This window comes from Pristiophorus japonicus, chromosome 13 (assembly GCF_044704955.1).
Source record: "Pristiophorus japonicus isolate sPriJap1 chromosome 13, sPriJap1.hap1, whole genome shotgun sequence".
NCBI classification, from domain to species: Eukaryota; Metazoa; Chordata; class Chondrichthyes; family Pristiophoridae; genus Pristiophorus; species Pristiophorus japonicus.
Window position 1 is genome coordinate 78,655,053 of NC_091989.1, and position 13,004 is coordinate 78,668,056.

Here is a 13,004-nt window from a genome sequence, read left to right on the forward strand (position 1 = left end):
TAACTTTGCACATTAATCTCTTGTGTGGGACCTTGTTGATGGAGGGGAAAGGAAAGTGGAAGGGAGTTCCTCAGCGCAGTGACCTAGGCTCTTACCCGGTCTGGCCGATATGTGACGTGATTCTCGTCCCACACCAATGTGGTTCACTCTTAACTGCCCTCTTAAATAGCCTAGTAAGCCACGCAGTTGTAACAAACCACAACAAGAGAGCATATTTTTTTTCCACAAGGAGAACTTTTCACAAAAGAGTGAGTACTCCCAATAATATTTTCCTCAAAAGACTAGTCTCCTTTTGCAGCTAAATAATATTTATTTTTTTCAATTAATGATAAATAAAAACATTGGACCTGTACGCACATACCTGGTGCCTCTATTTTCGGACTCTTGCAGTCCTGGGCCTGCAGGCATATGCCTGCGTAAAAGCCCACGTATACCAAGGGCGCATGCAGTTCGCAAGCGTCCCTGGGATCAAGTGGGCTGGCCCAAACAATCAAAAAGGAGGATTCACATTATGCTTAAAGAAAGACTTGGATTTATATAGCTCCTTTCACGACCACCGGATGTCTCAAAGTGCTTTACAGCCAATGAAGTACTTTTGGAGTGTAGTCGCTGTTGCAATGTGGTAAACGCAGCAGCCACCTTGTGCACAGCAAACTCCCACAAACAGCAGTGTGATAATGACCAGGTAATCTGTTTTTGTTATGCTGATTGAGGGATAAATAATAGGACAGGACATCGGGGATAACTCCCCTGCTCTTCTTCAAAATAGTGTCATGTAATATTTTACGTCCACCTGAGGAAATTATTCAGTTACGTACAGAATCCCCATAAGCATACCAGGAATGACATAAAACACACACTTTCACACAACCTAAATAAAAATTAATCAACTTTAAAATTTAATAAAAATATAATTTAATTAAAGATTTATAACAAATTTTATTTTTTGAAAAATAAAAGGTAAACTTTTTTTTTTAAAAAGGGACCTAAAAAATAACCTAATGAGGATTTTTGAATGTTTAAATGATTTTAAAAAAAATTTTTAATACTTATTTTCACCCTTGCACTGTAAAAGGCAGCCCTATGCCTGCTTTTACCAGACGCAATGTTTCCTAGGCATTCACTGGGCAGTAGTGGGCAAATAGCCTAACTCTCCGCCAGCGAATGTTCATTTCCTGCGCATGTGGATGATCTGTCAAGCTGAAACTTGACAGATCGCAAGTTCCAAGTTTTCGCGCATGCACAGTGCATGGGAAAACCCAGAATTTGAGAGGCACTTGCGACCGTGTACACTGTGCGTACGTGGTCATAGGCACTGTAAAATTCGGGCCACCAAGAATTCAACAAAGCTAATGTCCACAATGAAGTTTACTCACATATTTCAGTCACAGTTTCCAATCCTTAAGTTTGGTCATCCTTCGGATTCAGAATTCCAAAGTTCAACGTTTGTTTCCACAATCTAGTTTGCTTTCCACTTTTTCAATCTTCTAGTGAATTACTGAAAGTGACATATGGAAGCCAATTCAGTCGCTTTATTCTTCTTGTCGATAAGCATGTACTGGAATGAGAAAGGAACAGTCATGGTGAATAGTCAGTAGGCTGACTTGTTATACAAAGCAAGCCAAAAACAGAAAAAAGTGTTAAGAATAATGGGTGCAGTTAAAAGGAATTTTCATTAACTATCGTTTTACTATTCACTCTACTTATTTCTTCAGGAAAATTGTTATATATGCAGACTATAGATATACTCCGTGTAGTCACTATAAAGTTGCCCAAGATGGAGACATGTTTACCTGATGTACCATCAATACGGTTTACAATGTGTATATACTGTGCTGGCACCAGTAGAGGGTGCAACTGGTGGAGACCAGGGTTTCCTGCCCTGGTGGCAGGGGCTGTATAAAAGGGAAGCCACCATGTGGCTGCCTCACTCTCGAGTTACAAATAAAGGACCAAGGTCACTACAGTTTGAGTACAACACATTGCCTCATGGAGTCATTCATAGGTACATTACAGACATAATAAAAATGATGAGGTACAAATTTCAAATGTTGAGCCCACAATACCAGCATCTGAGCTGATGTGCTGACACTTGCTGTTCACACTCATATGAATAATGGTCACTTGGGCAAGGTACCACAGACCAGCACCCATGGAATCATAACCCCAAAAGGAGTTAATGACTCCGAGAGAAAGGAAAGAAATTAGTGAGAAAAAAGTTATCAGCAGGAAATTATTCTGAAAAGATACAATAGTTACATTTAAAAATGAGCAAGATTCAATCCCAGTATTCTATTATAATCATTTGACAAGTTAAAACACCAAACACATTACTTTCCCCATCACCTGAATTAACAGTCATTGAATTAAAGGCCTTAAGCTTTCTTGTGGAAAAAAAAAGTCTCCCAGTAAAGGTAAAGCACAAATAGTCAGAAGTCCTATTAGGACACTGCCCAATTATACAATGTTGTCCCATTTATTGAAACTGAAGGGGTCCAAGGGAAAGACATTATAACTAATCTTTAAAATATCAAATATATTGACACAATTGCCAAGATTTTCCAACTGTGATGCTGACAGTAACTCATTTATTTTAAGTTGGTTGCCATCAGTCTAATAATCAGAAGTCTAGGCCACTGACTCATTGAATTTGCTGGGAGAAATTACTCATATGTAGCAGTCATGTTATGGGGAAACTCCAATAGATGTACATTTTGTAAGTTAAAAACAGTGCAACAGAATAAACTGTTTATTTGAAGACATTTAATAGTGCGTGCAGCAGTGTACAATGCTACAGTACCCACATTTACTAAGTGTAGAAAAGCATCACAGCAATAGAATACAATAATAGATTAAAACAGATTGAAGTATTTACAAATGCATGTGCAGGATTTAACAGTTTTAAATAAGGTACTTGCAAAATATTTAGTCATGTTGGTACAGAGCATGAAGGCAAGAAGAAAAAGACATAACACCTTAATGTCTTGGAAACATCAAAAAGCGCTTTTCACAGTCGCTTCTGAAGTACACTGACTTTTGCAAATAAACAGAAATATTTCTCACCTCCAACCCCATCTCTCCCCATCCACAACTTTATCACTGGAGGCTCAACGTTCACCTCACCAGTGTCTTTGATTCTACCCTCAAAACAGCAACTCAAACAGACACCAAATTCCTACCCTCAAAGGGTTTAGAAACATAGAAACATAGAAAATAGGTGCAGGAGCAGGCCATTCAGCCCTTCTAGCCTGCACCGCCATTCAATGAGTTCATGGCTGAACATGAAACTTCAGTACCCCCTTCCTGCTTTCTCGCCATAACCCTTGATCCCCCGAGTAGTAAGGACTTCATCTAACTCCCTTTTGAATATATTTAGTGAATTGGCCTCAACTACTTTCTGTGGTAGAGAATTCCACAGGTTCACCACTCTCTGGGTGAAGAAGTTTCTCCTCATCTCGGTCCTAAATGGCTTACCCCTTATCCTCAGACTGTGACCCCTGGTTCTGGACTTCCCCAACATTGGGAACATTCTTTCTGCATCTAACCTGTCTAAACCCGTCAGAATTTTAAACGTTTCTATGAGGTCCCCTCTCATTCTTCTGAACTCCAGTGAATACAAGCCCAGTTGATCCAATCTTTCTTGATAGGTCAGTCCCGCCATCCCGGGAATCAGTCTGGTGAACCTTCGCTGCACTCCCTCAATAGCAAGAATGTCCTTCCTCAAGTTAGGAGACCAAAACTGTACACAATACTCCAGGTGTGGCCTCACCAAGGCCCTGTACAACTGTAGCAACACCTCCCTGCCCCTGTATTCAAATCCCCTCGCTATGAAGGCCAACATGCCATTTGCTTTCTTAACCGCCTGCTGTACCTGCATGCTAACCTTCAATGACTGATGTACCATGACACCCAGGTCTCGTTGCACCTTCCCTTTTCCTAATCTGTCACCATTCAGATAATAGTCTGTCTCTCTGTTTTTACCACCAAAGTGGATAACCTCACATTTATCCACATTATACTTCATCTGCCATGCATTTGCCCACTCACCTAACCTATCCAAGTCGCTCTGCAGCCTCACAGCATCCTCCTCGCAGCTCACACTGCCACCCAACTTAGTGTCATCCGCAAATTTGGAGATACTGCATTTAATCCCCTCGTCTAAATCATTAATGTACAATGTAAACAGCTGGGGCCCCAGCACAGAACCTTGCGGCACTCCACTAGTCACTGCCTGCCATTCTGAAAAGTACCCGTTTACTCCTACTCTTTGCTTCCTGTCTGACAACCAGTTCTCAATCCACGTCAGCACACTACCCCCAATCCCATGTGCTTTAACTTTGCACATTAATCTCTTGTGTGGGACCTTGTCGAAAGCCTTCTGAAAGTCCAAATATACCACATCAACTGGTTCTCCTTTGTCCACTTTACTGGAAACATCCTCAAAAAATTCCAGAAGATTTGTCAAGCATTCCCTTTCACAAATCCATGCTGACTTGGACCTATCATGTCACCATTTTCCAGATGCACTGCTATGACATCCTTAATAATTGATTCCATCATTTTACCCACTACTGAGGTCAGGCTGACCGGTCTATAATTCCCTGTTTTCTCTCTCCCTCCTTTTTTAAAAAGTGGGGTTACATTGGCTACCCTCCACTCGATAGGAACTGATCCAGAGTCAATGGAATGTTGGAAAATGACTGTCAATGCATCCGCTATTTCCAAGGCCACCTCCTTAAGTACTCTAGGATGCTGTCCATCAGGCCCTGGGGATTTATCGGCCTTCAATCCCATCAATTTCCCCAACACAATTTCCCGACTAATAAAGATTTCCCTCAGTTCCCCCTCCTTACTAGACCCTCTGACCCCTTTTATATCCAGAAGGTTGTTTGTATCCTCCTTAGTGAATACCGAACCAAAGTACTTGTTCAATTGGTCTGCCATTTCTTTGTTCCCCATTATGACTTCCCCTGATTCTGACTGCAGGGGACCTACGTTTGTCTTCACCAACCTTTTTCTCTTTACATACCTATAGAAACTTTTGCAATCCGCCTTAATGTTCCCTGCAAGCTTCTTCTCGTACTCCATTTTCCCTGCCCTAATCAAACCCTTTGTCCTCCTCTGCTGAGTTCTAAATTTCTCCCAGTCCCCAGGTTCGCTGCTATTTCTGGCCAATTTGTATGCCACTTCCTTGGCTTTAATACTATCCCTGATTTCCCTAGATAGCCACGGTTGAGCCACCTTCCCTTTTTTATTTTTACGCCAGACAGGAATGTACAATTGTTGTAATTCATCCATGCGGTCTCTAAATGTCTGCCATTGCCCATCCACAGTCAACCCCCTAAGTATCATTCGCCAATCTATCCTAGCCAATTCACGCCTCATACCTTCAAAGTTACCCTTCTTTAAGTTCTGGACCATGGTCTCTGAAATTACTGTTTCATTCTCCATCCTAATGCAGAATTCCACCATATTATGGTCACTCTTCCCCTCCTCCCTCCTCCTCCCCAATATCCACTATATACCTATGCCAAAGATCATCAAAACGATGATCAAAAGACTTCTCACCCTACTTCAACCATGTTCTCTAATTATACAAATTATACAAAACCCTACACACACTCCCAATTCCTCAGTCACTGGCTCATACCTCATTCCCAACTCCTCCAACACTGGCAGCAACTCCTTCAGCCACTATGTCTCTGCCCTCTAGAATTGTCTTCTTTAACATCCTTTTTCTTTCAAACTCCTCCCTGAAACCTTCTCTTGTGTGTGTTTTTGCTTTTTTTCAATACTGCATGGTTTCCAGTCTTTGCGTGCAACCCTATAAAGAGCACAGATAACACCTGTTTCTAGGTGAAATCATTCTCCAATTAAAAAAGAGAAAAAAAAAGAAAGAGACTTTGGAAAATGCAGCATTTTCTCACTGGGGTGTTAGCCTGTTCTATAGAAGGTCAGATCCTGGTGTGGGACTAAAATTTTTGAAGGGTCAAGCCAATACATAAGGAGGTCGAGTTTCTGCTAATAAAGCAGTGAATTTTGGGTGGAATTGGCTGAACCAGCGCAAGGGGGAATTTTGAACGCAAGTAAGTTACACCCAAAACCACGTGCTCATGTTTTCCACGATCTTTTACACTGATTAAAGATCCAATTCGCCTGAATCAGGTACCGCCCACAAAATGGGCTGTGCCCCAAGGTTGAAATTGCGAGATTCTGTTGATTTAGGAATGCTCTTCAAATTGCGCTTATTTTCTTAGGAGCATATGCACTTTTAAAAAGGGTTTTCATATCCAAAAAATATTTAATTTAATAGAAACTGACTAGTCCACACCAATAAAACTATTCAATGGTTTAATATAGTTTTTTTTAAAAAGTAATTTTCAGTGACTTTAAAATCAGATGACTCACGTGGAGGAATGGGTAACCTTATTAAAAATGATCATTTATGGTGATAATTTCCTGTCGGATTAATAAAACTGCACCAGATTGACACTCTTTTTGATATATATGAATGATCTGGATTTGTGTTTAAGGTGCATAATTTCAAAGCTTGAAGATGGCATGAAATTTGGAAATGTAGTAAACAGCGAAGAGAGTAACAAACTTCCGGAGGAGAGGCAGACTGGAGAAATGGCAGGTAAAATTTAATCACAGTGCATTATGGCAGGAAGAATAAGGAGGAGCAATATATATTAAAAATGATGCAATTTTATCATAGGCAGTCCCTCAGAATCGAGGAAGACTAGCTTCAATATGAGAATCACAGATCAAGTCACAGGTGGGACAGATAGTCGTTGAGGGAAGGGGTGGGTGGGACTGGTTTGCCGCACGCTCTTTCCGCTGCCTGCGCTTGATTGCTGCATGCTCTCGGCGATGAAACTCGAAGTGCTCAGCGCCCTCCCGGGTACATTTCCTCCACCTAGGGCGGTCCTTGACCAGGAACTCCCAGATGTCAGTGGGGATGTTGCACTTTATCAGGGAGGCTTTGAGGGTATCCTTGTAATGTTCCTTCTGCCCACCTTTGGCTCGTTTGCCGTGAAGGAGCTCAGAGTAGAGCGCTTGCTTTGGAAGTCTCATGTCTGGCATGCGAACAACGTGGCCTGCGCCCAGCGGAGCTGATCAAGTGTGGTTCGTGCTTCAATGTTGGGGATGTTGGCTTGGTCGAGGACGCTAATGTTGGTGCGTTTGTTCTCCCAGGGGATTTGCAGGATCTTGCAGAGACTTCGTGGTGGTATTTCTCCAGCGACTTGGTGTCTACTGTACATGGTCCATGTCTCTGAGCATAGGGTTTGCAGGAACAGAGACACCTGGAGGTATACGTACGCAAATCTTAAGTGGCAGGATATGTTGAGAAGGCTGTTAAAAATACATGTGATCCATGGCTTTATAAAGAGGTATTGCATACAAAAACAAGGAATTTATGCTAAACCATTATAAATCATTGGTTAGGCACCAGTTGGAGTATTGTATCAATTCTGGGCATCACACTTTATGTGGAGAGACTGGGGAAGCTGGGGTTGTTCTCCTTAGAAAAGAGAAAGTTAAGGGGAGATTTAATGGGGGTGTTCAAAATAAAGAAGGGTTTTGGTAGAGTAAAAAGGAGAAACTATTTCCAGTGGCAGAAGGGTAGGTAACCAGAGGATACAGATTTACGGTAATTGGCAAAAGAGGCGAGATGAAATGCACTGCCTGAAAGGGTGGTGGAAGCAGATTCAATAACTTTCAAAAGTGAATTGGCTAACTACTTGAAGGGGGGAGGGGAAATGCAGGGCTGTGGGGAAAGAACAGGCGTATGAGACTAATTGGATAGCTCTTTCAAAGAGCTGGAACAGGCACAATAGGAAAAATGGCCTCCTTTTGTGTTGTATCATTCTATGATTCTATGATTAAGGAATGTTTTTTTTAAATGGAAAGAAAAAACATATGATTACTTTTTATTATGCTGCCCGATGGAAGATTTTTAATTTGTGATTATGTAAATTAAATTTAGTGGAAACCTGCAATGTAACCGAACAAGCGCAATTTCAAGTGCATTTTGGGGCAAATTCGGATTGTGTTTAAAGCAGAAACTCTTCCTAAAAGGTACTGTTCGCTGCTTTTTCTGTCCGAGCAATTCTCCTCTTTGAAACAAAATTTTTTTCCACCAAATTTGATAACAGGCCAAAAATCTGTTTAAAAACATTCTCTGGATATTAAAAATGCAACAATGCAGGGAGCGCAGTAGGGCAACCTTCAACCATTTCTATTGTGACTGATCTGGCTTCAGTAATGATCATTCTAAACAGGACGGCAGACCATAAGCTGCTTCTTCAGATTCTGAAACAAGCCGGTGCTGCCTCTGATGTCATCCTTGGGGAATGTCAGCTGTTGGCTAACTGTCTCGCCTTTGCCAAGCACTGCTAATTGAGATGCTCTTTATTCTCATTTGTGAGAAACATTTTCATTTGCTTGTTTAAGGTTAGCCTCAATTCTGCAACCTGATGGAGTTATGACCCATTCTTCAGCCACATGAACATTGTATTCAGCATATGCCATACATATGAACAACATTTTTTGCCCCTAGGTATTGCAGTGCCGAAAAATTAGCGAAAATGTTCACGTACTTTTACTTTTCTCATTTGAGCATAACATGATCGATACTTGGGTTCCCAAGAGTATCTTTCAATGACTGCATGAAGATGAAAATACACAAACTTTTGCACCAATTCCCAAGAGCTTTTGTACTTTTATACCATGATACTTTCCATCGTTTTTGTAAATAATTCAACTTTTAGAATTATCATTTCATACATTTCTAATTCAACCATCTATTTCCTCAGGTGAATTTCCTTCTTAAAAATGGCTATCTCCAGATGTCGAGTCAAGCAAACTATACCTTACCTGATTCCAACCAATCTACTTGCAATAACAGTTGTACAAGTCTAGGCAGCGACGATACAAACCAGAAATATATGGGACAAAGATTACTTTCAGAATGCAAAACATTGAAGCTCAATTACTTCATGATAAGGAGGACAGTGATCCAAACAGCGATTTGGCAAGTTTGGCAATTAAAAGCACAGTCATATTTGAAGATTTCCATATAACTTCCCCATATCAGAAATCAGAACTAGCGATAATCAACAAGAACTTGCAGTTATGTAGTAGCTTTAATGTAAAGGCACTTCACAGATAGTTACAAGGAAAAATGACGCTGAGCCAGAAGCTTAGAAATTAGGAGCGAAAACCAAAGGTTTGGTTGAAGAGATAGATTTTAAGAAAGATTTTAAAAGAGAGAGAGTCAGAGGAGTTTAGGGAAGGAATTCCAGAGAGCAAGACCCAGACAGCTGAAGGCTCTGCTGTCAATATTCAGAGGGGGTGTTGACAAAATGCTAGAGTCAGAGGAATGGGGAACATAGGGCTGGAGGAGATTTGTGAGGCAAGGCAATACAAGGATGTAAAGACAAGGACGAGGATTTAAAATTGTGTGCTTTGGGGACAGGAAGCCAATGTACGTCAGCAAGGATAGGGGTGGTGAGTATGCAGGACAGGGGAAGGGGCGGCAGAATTTTGCATGTTGGCTTTTATGGGCTGCAGGAAGGTAGACCAGGAAGGAGAGTGTTGAAATAGTTGACTTTGGGATTTATGAGGATTTCAGCAGTGGAAAGGGCACAGCCAGGCAATGTTGCATAAATGGAAGCAAGCAATTCTTGTGATGGAGAGAATTTGGGTCTCAATCCAAGCTCAGGGTCGAAGACGACACAAACATTGTAAACAATCTGGTTCAACATAGATAGGAATAAGTGAAGGGAAAGGAATAGGTGGGAAAAGAGCAGTGTTTGTAGCAGGGGCTGAAGATGAAGGCTTCAGTCTTCCCAATGTTGAGCTGGAAGTTGTTACAACTCATGACAGCCAAGAACAGATGTCAGACAAGCTGCCTGATCTTTCAGTAATAATTTTAGGATTAATCCATCCATATGAGCTGAACATTAGCAAATGTTATTGAACATGACCACAGAATCCTAGAGACAGTCTGTATTGATTAATGTTCAGTGCCGTTTAAGGTCACAGGACTGAAGTATGCAAAAGGAAGTAAAATCATCATCATTATCATCGGCAGTCCCTTGGAAGCAAGACTTGCTTCCATTCTTAACATAAGTTCTTCGGTGGCTGAACAGTCCAATACAAGAACCACTGTCACAGATGGGACAGATAGTCGTTGAGGGAAGGGGTGGGTGGGACTGGTTTGCCGCACGCTCTTTCCGCTGCCTGCGCTTGATTTCTGCACGCTCTCGACGACGAGACCCGAGGTGCAGAGCGCAAAAACACAGGCGTTCAAGGTCCACTTTCAAAAATGCTTGATTCAATGCTCGCTAAGAAAAATTCAATACATCCATTAATATTTATAGAATGTGTACCAGTGAATGGTAATATTGGGTTACAATGTTTCTTCACTCCCACGCACGGTCAGGGGATTCAAATTTGGTTTCAAATTTGAGACACAATTACTTATTTGAGCCAAAAGTATCATGGAGTTTCATTTCATACAAATAAACCAACAGCTGTGAAAAACAAAGATAAAGTATTATGTACCAAACACAATGGTGTTAAACAACCAAGAACAGCAGGATAAACCATCTGATTGGGAATTAAAGCAGCAAGACCACATAATAATGAGCGAATATCACACTGGGCCAACTTCATGAGTGCGTTGCTTGTTAGCCCAAATTACTTACTCATGGCAAGCTCCTAGCCTGATATTCAACTTGGCAACGGGAACTTGACAAAGGTGTGAAATTGTGCACATAAGTAGCCCTTGAAGAGCTGCCATCAAAATGTAAAGGAAGGAATTTAAAGGGTCAGCGACCACATAGGATGAAAATTGTTTCACATTATCTAAAAGCTAAAAATGTTAAATATATTTTTCAGGCTCTATGTGGCAAAAGAAGTGACCAGAATTACTTCAAGTAAGGTCAAATAAATGTGAAAGCAAAAAACAGAGTCTGTAGCCGGGTAGTGAAATGACAGAGTCCAAACCCGTTTGGATGGTCGGTGAAGTGCAAATGAGAAGTGCATATGAGCAGTACGTGGTTTGGCACTCTACACGAGAGCAGTATGCCTGGCAGAATGTAGTGGCCATCTTCAACATTGTGTATACTTGCCAATGGCTCGGGAACAGATGCAGAAGATGGCACCATGCTTTAAGGAAACTGGCAAGGCAAGACTGATGATTGAAGTGTGCATGCTACAATTTGATGCCAATCCATTCCACATTTATAACTGGCCCTCACATAACCTTACAGCTTTCACTGCTCATCATGCAGGCCCATACTGCAGTAAGGCACACATTCAAGCTGCAACGTACAATTGAAACACTTAGCGCACACACCTTCAAAGAACTTCATAGATGATATCAATGCAACACAGCCTATCTACATGATGTATAGTCACATGATGACACACAAGATGGACAAAAGATGCCATCAGTGATTATTCAAGATTGGAATTGCAGCATTGCAGGGATATTGGCTATCCTCATCAATGGAACAGAGATGAAAACGCTGCCCATGCTGACTCATCCATCAGTCACTCATTTGATACATGGCAGGCAGCACATCTGCAATATGTAGTCTTGAAAGATGTAGAAACAAAAATGTAGAGGGAGGAGGTGATGTAGACTGATAGTGTTTTACCTATAAATACAGATTGGCTGTAGATATATTTACAAACAGCTCACGATATCGATCGTCTGTCTCTATGCCAGCCCAAAGTCAATCCCTGTCCTGCTCGGTCAGTGCCAGGGAGGAATGCCAGGGCCTGCAGATAGGGGTTAGTAGCTTATTAGCAACTGCAGAGAGTCTGACCCTATTGCTTGTTGATCATGCCTTGTTTTATTTTGTACCATGTCAACCACAAAATACTGTAGTTGGAGCACTTCAAAAGCAATCACCATTATTAATTTTGATTTGCCTTGCTGACTACGACAAGACTCCAAAACTTGTAGTTTCGATATCCTGTAAAAGTTTGTATAACGAGAGTTCCTTTATCATGTCCATTTTTCAGCTCTTCCTGTTCTGTTTAAGTCTTACAAATGGTTCAACTCCAGTAAATTAGCAGACAATGATTATTTTTAACATCTATATAAGCATTATAGATTGTTTGCAGAGAAAATATACCCCAAACAAGTTTGTAACTTTCTTTTATATATCAAAAAACTAATAGCTTCACTGGCCTCTATGGTTATTGAGAACAGAACATAGCAACCAATACAACAACCAGCTTAAATTACACCTATATTCTGGACCATGCAACATTAACAAAATAGGGCATTACTGCCAGTAAGCAGTATATACTGCCATCACAGTTCAAGGGTGGGGAAAGTAGGAGGGAGTACTTTCCTTTAGGAGTTAACTATAGTGTTTGTGTCTCCTCTCCTGGAGGTACATGCTCACTCTCAGTTTCAAGCACAACCCAATGGGCTATTTTTCCATCTACAAGTCTGGAAACCAATTGGCAGCAGTCTTTTTAATCATGGACAGCATTACATGGTGGCCAATTTTTTCTGCACTCAATATTCACACAAATGTATTTGTAGCAGAGGTCACTTTATTGGAGAGACTTTGTTCATTTTCCCACCCTCTGGCTCAGGCAAAAATATATATCTTTATATCGATATATACCCATCCATGGGGCTCAATTTTGGCCAGGAGTTGCTCCATTTTTTGGGGGAGTAAAATTATTTTTTCTGACATAACTTAAAAATCCCCATTTTCCCCAATAAATTTGCACCAGTGTAACTGAATTAGTTAGTTACGATTTTTTTTTTGTTTAGTTTTTTTTTCTCAAAAGGGGGCGTTACCAGCCATCTACACCAGTTCTGCCCAGTTAGGCAACTTTGGCCAGCTAATAAGTTACTCCAAATCTACTTAGGCCAGCGTACGTGGCCACTTCAGAAAACCCTTGCGGAGAGTTAAGAAATCAGCGCAGGTAGGTACATCGGAAGCCATTCAGCCTGGGATAAGGGC

At 41.1% G+C, this 13,004-nt stretch overlaps 1 protein-coding gene across 7 annotated transcripts in view; it reads right to left on the bottom strand.

Annotated features, from left to right (window-relative positions):
* Window positions 1-13,004, bottom strand: part of cdk17 (cyclin dependent kinase 17) — a 235,815-nt gene that overhangs the window by 170,580 nt on the left and 52,231 nt on the right. For all 7 annotated transcript variants that reach the window (XM_070897702.1, XM_070897695.1, XM_070897696.1 and 4 more), the window contains one exon: window positions 1,377-1,558. The gene's annotated coding sequence lies outside the window, so the exon portion shown is untranslated. The remainder of the gene's footprint in view (window positions 1-1,376; window positions 1,559-13,004) is intronic.